Below are 10,219 nucleotides of genomic sequence, written 5' to 3'. Positions count from 1 at the left end.
ACAATTCTTTTCCTGGTGTCGTTCGAAAGCTCTTTGGTCTTGGCCATGGCGGAGTTTGGAGTCTGACTGGTTGAGGCTGTGGACAGGTGTCTTTTATACAGATGATGAGGTCAAACAGGTGCCATTCATACAGGTAACGAGTGGGGGACAGAAAAGCTTCTTACAGAAGACGTTACAGGTCTGTGAGAGCCAGGGATTTTCCTTGTTTGAGGTGACCAAATACTTATTTTCCACCCTGATTTACGAATAAATTCTTTACAAATCCTACCATGTGAATTCATGGATTTATTTTTCACATTCTGTCTCTCACAGTTGAAGTGTACCTCTGGTGCAAATTACTGACCTCTGTCATCATTTTAAGTGGGGGAACTTGCACAATCGGTGGCTGACTAAATACTTTTTTGCCCCACTGTAGTTACTTTGGGTTGTCTTTGGCTGAAGGTAATCTGTGTGAGTCAGGAGGTACTTATTAAACTCAATATTACATAACCCATCAACAGTAGCGGCTTTAGATACGGGCGACACGGGCGGTTGCCCGGGGCGGCATCGTGGGGGGGGGGGGGGGGGGGCATCACGGGAATCGTTAAAAAAAAAAAAAAATTGCTCGTACTCATGCTGCCCCGACATCAGCCAGCGCATACTGGGAATGGCATAGGTTTTCTATCGCCCATGGGAGTAAGGGCGCCCTCCGTTTGCGAGGTGCGCTTGCGGCACAGGGAGGAGAGGGCGGGGCGACGGGGGATTCTCTGGCTGGCTGGAGCAGCAAAAATGACCAACTCGCAAAATAAAACAAAATAAAAACAAACAGCAAACACGAAAACAACAGACATTATGATACAGACTTATAATTTGCACCAATGTTTTTTCAAAATTCTATACGCGAAAAGTGAGCGCGAGAGCGCTCGGTGCGCCTGCTAGCTGCTGAAGTCAAAGTAAACTTTATTGTCATCTTCGCTGCATACAGTCCAGTATATAGAGAGACGAGACGACGAGGCTGCAGTTACATCAGTGCAAGTAAACAAACAATAAATATTTAAGAGTAAAACAAATAAATATACACTTTAGGACTCGGGGTGAAGGGATCAATAACAATTTAAAATGTATATTTTATATTTTGTTTATTTAAAGTCTCACACACAACCCGTTTTTAAAGTTTAAAAAAAGAGAAAAGAAGAGAAGGAGTGTAGCGACTTCCACAGTCGCTAGAGGCTGGGGATGGAGCCTGCCTATTTGCCTGACGCGCTGTCAACTTTACGCAATAATGCGAGAGGTGGAATTGCTTGCTTGTTTATTAAATGCTTGAAAAGTTTACAGAGCAATGTTATCGGCTCGCGATTCAAACTCTTAAAACATCACAGGCTCTAATGCAACAAGGGGACACTCGTTGTGCTGCGGTCAACAAAAACTACGACTACCCAGCCCTCCTCTCTGTCAAAATCAAACCAGTGAAAGACAGACTGACAACGCCCTCTTAATGTCGCCGCTAGCACCCACGTGACTCCCGTTACACATCACCATAGCAACCAAACAAATGAAAACCCAGTGATCATTAAAATTCAATACATTTAATTATCACTCCTACAAGGAGAAACGAGCAAAACATACGGGTAAGCAGATGTGTCATTGGATAATGGCAGGTCATCCTGAAACAATCAGAATCAGAATCAGAATACTTTATTAATCCCTAAGGAAATTATGTGGGTTACAGTTCCTCCAAGAAGAAATGGTAAAAATAGTAACAGTAACAGACTAAACTCCAAACAACATATACAATAATATAATATTAATTAGTCAGTGTCAATTGTTGATTTGTCCTGTTCACATTGTATGACGAAGTATGATGTCTGTTTAGTAGCCGTTTGCATACTATGCATACTCTCTCCCTCTTCATATGTGTGTGTGTGTGTGTGGGGGGGGGGGGGGGGCAGAGGGGGTGTTTGCCCAGGGCGCCTAACAGGCTAGGACCGCCACTGCCCATCAAACATTCCTACATGTGTATGGCTCTGAAAGAGCAAAGAAAAAGAGAAACTGCATGAAAATCTCTCTGTGTGCAGAGACGTTTTAATTATGTACCATTTTCCATGTAGGAATGTGACTAAAAACCTGAAACACAGTCCAGTTAAGTTTGGTTCTGCTTGGTTTCAATAAAATACTGGTGTTATTATTGAGAAGAAGAAAGGAACTCAGCTCTAAACATGCCGTAAATAAACACTCCAACTATCACAAATCCCATTAACTATCATGATCACAATAATATATGCTTTTTTCAGTATGAAATTCAGCATTACACCGCTTCCCTCAAACCTCAGTGAATCATATTTGTATGACTTATTTACAGAGGTGGGTAGTAACGAGTTACATTTACTCTGTTACATTTACTTGAGTAAGTTTTTGAAAAAAATGTACTTTTAAAGTACCTTTTTTGCATGATACTTTTTACTTTTACTTGAGTACATTTGTGAAGAAGAAACGGTACTTTTACTCCGCTACATTTGCAAAATTTGACTCATTACTTTAAAAAAAAAAAAATTAGTTTAACACATTAGATAACATGCCGCAAGTGGAGTTTCCGGTAACATTTTTACCAATCAGATGTGGCCATGCAGTCACATGACCAGTTTGAAACTGTGGCGGGCAGAGCGGCCCAAGCGTTTCAAAGTAGCGGACACACGGAAAGAAGAAACATGAAAACATGGCAGAGCCAGTTGTCTACGCTAGAGCTGAAGAGGATGAACACCTTTGGCCTCACATACAAAGAATGTTTCGCTTAAAAGCAGTACAAAAGAACAGCTATGTCTGCAGTGACGGTGTCTTCAGTGAGAGCCAAAACAACAACTTTTCAGCGTGAAAAAACTCGTGTAACCTGAAGAAACGGTAAGTTTTCATCTAAATATCTTTTTAGCTATGGTTAGCTGGATGTCAGTCTTATGTTACAGCAGCTGTGTCCAGCTCGAGCTGCGAGTCGCTACGCTATATTTTCGGCACTACGTTGTATTGAGATAAGTTTGTGGGTGTTTTGTGCAGCTTCGGCTGTCCTTTTAACTGCTCGCTGGTTAATGACGCTAGAGTTCCACGCACATGTAAACAGCTCGTCTCTGCTGCTTTAACTGTTAAAACAGAAGGCAATACTGCGGCTGACAGGGTTTATTATGTGAAACAGCAGCTTGTTTAGTTTAAACAGTCTGCATTAAGCTGGGCAAACACTGTGCAATTTTTTTCAGTCGAGTTATTCAGCTCCTGCTCAAACTGTACAATTGAATCTCAGGGGTTAGAAGTTCATAGTCCACGATGCAGGGTCTCACACTATACGGCCTGATGCTCTGATGCGACCTGAGTGATCAAACTGTGCACTCATAACATGAAGCTTATCATACAAAATCTGTCCCTCGCTCTCCCTCTCTGTCTTTCACTCACTCACACAGACACACACACCATCACCGTCAACTTTGCTAAATTACTAAGGAAAAACATTGACCAGGCAGCTGTGATTGAGCAGCAATGTCCATCCAACTCTTTTCATGGTTGTTGTAGTCGTGATAATTTTGTGAGGCCACATTGAAAAGCCTCGGATACGGAAGCGTAGAGCTGCCACCCAGGCAAAAGAAAAATAGAAAAGTGAAAAGTATATTGTTCTAACAATATACCTTTCACGTTTGAACAATATAATATCACGTTATTACAATATACAGAATTATCACGTTCATACAATATAAATATTATATAAGCTACATCGCAGCTCCAGTCACGCTTCCATCACCGTCTTTCTGGTCTTTTTCCCAGAGTAACAGCCAAACAGGAGGATCTATTGGCTAGCACTGCTTAGCCCTGCATGCATTCTTATTTTAAATTTAATCTGGAATTCATTGCAAACTGTTTGTGCGGGATATGAATGACAAGATTTTGTTTTTCTACAAGAGTTAGTAAAAAACATCTCCAGTATGATCAAATTTTCTTGCCAAAAATCTGCAGCTTGGCAGTGTTTACAGCACTATAATGACCAAACCTAATTCTTTTGAAAACCATAAATCTTTTCACAGGTCTCAACTTCATCAGACATCACCTAGACACAGAGCTGGATGATGCCAGCGCAAACAGCAGCCTAACCGACTAAGATGATGGATCCATGGGGTCAGGAAAGCCAGAAGCAGGGCTGGAGAGGTACCTTTCATGTCCATTCACTGGAGGTGTGGCTCTATTGCATGGCATTCCTCACATCAAGAAGCTGTTGATCAAAGTCAATACAGCTCTTCTTGCATCTGGAGCTTGTGAAGGACTTCTTAGTCATGCAGGACTCCTGTTCACTGCTAAACACTCACAGCTTCACAGAAAGAACCTTGAGAGCAAACTGCTGCTGAAGCTTAACCATGAGTGAAGAAATGGCACATTTTTGCTAAATATGCAGAAATAAATGCACACCCATACAATTTATGGTAAACCGAGCTGCCTTGTATGTACATATGTTGAAGATGCCTCGTTCTGTTTTCTCTGCTGTGCCATTTGGAGCAAAAATGAATATAAAGTTTACAGCATATCTTGTCACTGGAAATTGTTTGCACTGTTTATATATTTATATTATTTACTGTAGGTATTGGTGAAAAAAGCTTGTTTGAAAAAATGTTGTGAAAATCTGAAATCTTGAAATTAGAATTGTTGTGCCTTATTTTGTTGATCTTTTTACATATATTCCTTTTGAAAATACTAAAATTTGTATATTTATTTATTTTTGTTTGTCTGATAGCATTTATTTTACAGTTACTCGCTACTTGAGTAGTCTTTTCACCAAGTACTTTTTTACTCTTACTCGAGTAACTTTTTTGAAGACTACTTTTCACTTTTACTTGAGTAATAATATTTTAAAGTAATGCTACTCTTACTTGAGTACAATTTTGGGATACTCGACCCACCTCTGCTTATTTAAATATTCTCCCAAAATTTTGTACTTTAAAAAAGGACACTCCTACAAACACACATCCAATAAGGCTAGCCCATTGAATAACATCAATAATGATGTTTTATGGACAACACAAACACAGGGGTCAGTCTGTTAGTAGGACTCCAATAGTAATCAATAACTTGAGAAGGAATAAAGTCGCCAGCTCTGTTCTCTGTATAAAGTCAGCCTGACTTTTTAGTTGTTTAAGGAACTGTTCAGGACATTTTGGGGCAGATGTTTGGTCTTCTGTAAACTATGTGCAGTATGTGTCAACTAATTTTCCCCCAAAAGGTGTGCAACTTCTTCATAAACTTTGTATGTACTATTGTGGTGAAACATCTATAAAATCTCATTGCAGCCACTAAATGCATGTAGGTGTGTGCATAGTCAGGACAACCAGCAGATGTTTACACTTGGCAAAGAAAATTGTGGCTTTAAACATCGAATGGTTGTCTCTTACGTATTTGGAAGCTGGTAATCTACTGGGATTTTTACACACAACCATCTCTAGAGTTTACTAAAAAAGATCAAATATCTAGTGAGTGGCAATTCTCTGGAGGAAAATGCCTTGTTGATATCACATTTCAGAGCTGATAGGAAGGTAACAGTAACTCAAATAACCACTCATCAGCTAAGAGCAGCAAACTGAAGCTACAATTTGCAGGGGCACACCAAAATTGGAAAATAATAGTGGGAAAGCCCTTACCTGGTCTGATGGGTCTTGATTTCTGCTGCAACATTCAGATGATAGGGCCAAAATTTGACATGTGCAACATGAAAGCATGGATTCATCCTTTCTTGTAGCGACAGTATGCTGGATGTGAAGTAATGGTGCGTGGGAGATTTTCTTGGCACACTTTGGCACACAATACCTTAGTGTTGTTGCTGACCATCTCCAGATTTTGTATTTGTTTTGCTTTGTTTTTTGTTTTTTTTATATTATAAGCCAGTTTTCTTTCTTAATTCCTTATTCATTTCACCAAAATGACATTCAGTAAATGCTCACAGAGAATTTTACATATGTACATAAAGAGTTATGTAGCATGTGTTTATTGTACAATCTGACTGCTGTCAGCACGGAGGACCTCCAGTTGTAATCTTTAGTACTCAGGTTAGAATTTTTGCCTAAATTGATAAGGTGGCCAGCTAGAATGTACCAAATTAGTAGTTTTGACACTCATGAAAGATAATGAATGGCTGGTAATAAGTCCTCATCAACCCTCTATTCCTCTCTTTTTACCAGCCTTTTACAGCAGTCAAATGAAATGAAAGAAATTAGATGCTAATCATTTTATGCCAAAATTAATATAGCAGATGAAAAATTGAGAGCTCCCCTAAAAACAAAAACTCTAGTGTGTTTCAACCAGTCAAGGTCAGAACGAAGGATTCAAATCTTCCTCATCATAAACCATCTGGGAAGTACTCTGTATTTTTGAAAAAAAAAGAAAAGAAAGAAAACTGTAAAGCTAAGAGGGGGCTCTTCTATAAAACCGGAGGCTTGTCAAGGTTGACCGTTTAAAAGATTTATAAAAAGACATAAGTTGAACTTGTGGGTCTGTGTAGTATGTGTGGTGAGCTTGACACTAATGCCTAAGGCAGAATATATTTTGGTGCATTTGAGAGAGTGTTTGTATGTGTGTGCTCATACATGGAAGCGATTTGAAGGTTTATATCATTTTATCAGTCAGCTTTGATATCAGCTATAGTCCAAAATCCCAGAGATACTACACTGACTTCAGAGGGAAGAAACTGACTCTGCTGACAGAAAAGATGGAAGTGTTACTATGACTTTTTGTTCAGTGACGATGAAAAATTAAATGACCAAATACATGAAAACAAACAAACAAAAATAGTAAAAAAAAAACCAAACTGATAGCATGGGAACGACTGCCATTTTCACAACTTCTGTTCATGTTTCTATACTGAAAATAACATTTCATAAATTGAACATAGACAGGATTTTTTTAAGAAAAAAAAATGCAATACCATGACAATGAAATGCACCATGCAGTCATTGACAAAACAAACGTGAATGCCAAGAACACAGCTAATTAGATGAGGTGACGTAAACTACTGCTGTATTTTCCATCTTATGTAATAACTTGCCAATAAGTGGCAGAACTTGATGATAAATTCATTGTAGTATAGATTATAGTGTGGATGTGGCAGACCCAAATACAGAAAACTCCAGGCAGAATATTTCACAAAAGGTGTGTGTTTATAAGAGGCTGATAAAGACCAGACTTCATATAAAACTCCAACAAAACTAAAATCCTGTGAACTAGGAAATGTGAAGGAGCATAAGAGGATACACCGAGGATTACACAAGAGAAACCATTACAAGGAAGAGAGGAAGGATTGGTGGGATAAGGCACACCTGGAGGAACGAGACACAAGTGCAGACAATCAGGAAGAGACAGACACGAAGCAAGACACTAGCCAAACCATCCAAGAAAAGTAAATTAGGGAACAACCCAAAGAACACATAATTAAACATGGATAAAAGAAGACTTACACTAACACCACAGAGACCAGGTAACAGCAGAGAACAAATAAACTCAAAGCAGAAAATGAAGTTACTGCTTTTGGCTGCTTCCTTATTCACCGCAAGCTCCACATATTTGATTTGGCAGATTTTCTCAACAGATGTCCTTCTGTAACACAAACCGTAAGGGAATTTGTGTCCTCCCAGGATTGAACAAGGCAGTGGCTCCCAAACTTTTTTTGCTGGGCCCCCCTTTGTTTTACATAAAAAATGTTCGCCCCCCGCGTGCACACGCACTAACACATCCTCCAACCACACACACCCATATTTTGCTCCATTGCGGTTTATTTCACACCTCAAACATTTAGTAAACAATTAAGCAAATACAAGTAATCTGCAGGTAGTAAGAAAATAAACGACTAACTCTTTTATGCTACGTCCACACCTACAAGGATATTTTTGAAAACGCAGCTGTTTCGTCCACCCGTAAACGGCGTTGGAATCACCGAAAACGGAGATTTTTTAAAACTCCTTTTTTGCTTTTACGAGAATACAGAGTTCGTCACGCAACGTCAAAGATGTGTGCCTTTTTTCACTTCACGCTGTGCACACGTTATTGTTTACATGAGATGAATTGCAGAATGGCAGATAGAGACAAAATACTGTTACTGTTAATCTGACTGTCTTCAGGTTTTACACACAGTTACAGTCCCTCCATTTACAAAGGCAGAGGCGTCATGGTGTGATTATTTTAAGTGTAGTTTTTTTTTTTTCCCTGTGTAATAATATTCAACATTGCTATCAATACATTTTTAAAAAAAAAAAAAAGCCTCTCTGTGCAAAATGGGTTTAAAAACATAAACAGCTGTGGGATACTGTTTGTCCGTGATTTGAACCGAGGGAACACATTTGGCAGGATCAGCCTGATATCATTTGTATCCCACTGTAACTTTACTGTATACAGAGCTAACATCTCCAAAATGTCAGGAGTAGTTAGTCATTACAAGAAGTGTTTGTGAACTAAAAATCAAGAATGTGGGATACTGTTTGTTTGTGATTTGAAGAGCCCAACATATTCAGCTATGCTCCTGCTTTGCGTTTCTGTGGGCGCCCTGTGCTAGCAGTGTCCAAGCGTTTAGTTTTTTTCCCTTTTCATACCGCGCCCCCCCCCCCCTGCCATGGCTCTGCTCCCCCCCTAGGGGGCGGGCCCCACACTTTGGGAAGGTCTGGAACAAGGAGTCCTTAACTCGTTAGGTGAATGTGTAAATCACTACACTAATGACTTATGACCAGAAGTGCAAAACTTGCATTAGTGGTGTACAGTATTAAAATGAGCTTATGAAACTATCAGAAAACTACATACATACATATAACTACAATCAAATATTAAGATAAAACTAAAGCTCAACATACTAAAATAACAAACCAGACCTTATCAAAATTAAGCTCTTGTAGCAACTGATGTTGTGATTTGGCACTAAAAGAATAAAACTGAATTGAACTGAAATACATAGTAAAGTAAAAAGACAAAGACTGGACAATAAAGCAATAAATTGAACTCGGTATTAGGACAATGAAGGCATTAAATCAGGATTCCAAAACTTCATAATTAATGACTAGAACTTGAATACTCAAGATTACTAGGATGATAATACAATTAAAACGGCAATCAGAACATCTGGCACAACCAGTGGGTGAGGGTGGACTCAAACATGGGACATCTGGCGTCCCATGCAACACAAGCACTAAACTGCAGTGCACAACGAGGCAGGCATTCACTAATGTGGTTAGTTCGACACTCAGGGACCAGCTGAAGAAATTCCTCCAACTTAAATAGCTGGTGACGAGTGATTACAAGCAGGTGTTATTATTACCCCCAGGTGCGTAAAATCAGAGGGCCTGAAACCCTGGAACAGACCCTGCCCCTGAAACAAAATGCTGGTGTTATCTGGTGGTTTGTCACACAGACTTTCAGGCTGAGAGGAAAAAGGATGACTGAGTTAGAGAGATATATAAGCAAGAAGGAGAAAAAGAGAATATTATGAGCCAGGACAGGAGACCATGACAGTGTCAACCTAACAATAATGAAAAACTGTGAGGAAAAAATGAACAGAAAGCTCTTAAGAAGAACCCAAATACTCCAAAGCAACTAAAAAAAACAGGGCTCGTCACGCAGGAACAATGAATATAATGATGCTGTAGTAAAATGTGTTTAAGTAATTTCCTTATGTAAAGCTTTAAACAAAGGAATCCACTGAGACACCCTTCAGTATCTTGAGTTCAATAACATTTACTTAAAAGCTATATAAAAACTTAGAAATCAGCTGGAACAATTAAAAGCTAGAACTGCCAAATCTGGAATTTATTCCAGAAAATTTAGAGAAAAAGCTACATGGTTTCATTGTTTATCAATGATTTGATGTGAATTTGTGTTAAGTAGTTGCATTGGCTTTGATCAACGTTAAATGGCATTTTTGGTCTGAGATCAACACTCCCTCTGTCTCTGTTGTCCAGCTGCAATAGTCTCCAGAGCAGGCTTGATTAACAAAATTCTAATCAGCGGAAAACACAGGGGCAGTGGGTTGAAAAATTGATTCTTTGGCACAGATGTTATTCCCCTTTTTGCTGTAGGAGGTTAGCACACCATGCTTTAACTCAGCCCTGTGCTAATTAAGGTACAACAGTGTGGCAGGGGAGCAATTCTGGCTGCAGGCTCTATATTTCCTCCAGAGAAAGAATGCATGGCTTTGGGGCTGAACTCCAAAATCAGATACACAACCGACTGAAAATTTGTTTGTCAC

The 10,219-nt window shown here is 39.3% G+C and overlaps 1 long non-coding RNA gene across 1 annotated transcript; it reads left to right on the top strand.

Moving 5' to 3' along the window:
• Positions 1-591: 591 nt before the first annotated feature.
• On the top strand, positions 592-8,951 carry LOC146524608 (uncharacterized). Its single transcript, XR_014877647.1, has 2 exons — positions 592-2,874; positions 4,038-8,951. It is a non-coding gene; the product is annotated as an uncharacterized LOC146524608 (long non-coding RNA).
• The last annotated feature ends 1,268 nt before the right edge of the window (positions 8,952-10,219 follow it).

The sequence above is a fragment of the Neolamprologus multifasciatus genome, chromosome 2, assembly GCF_963576455.1.
Source record: "Neolamprologus multifasciatus chromosome 2, fNeoMul1.2, whole genome shotgun sequence".
NCBI lineage: Eukaryota > Metazoa > Chordata > Actinopteri > Cichliformes > Cichlidae > Neolamprologus > Neolamprologus multifasciatus.
The sequence above is the reverse complement of the archived record's forward strand: the minus strand, read 5'-3'. Positions and strand labels throughout refer to the sequence as shown.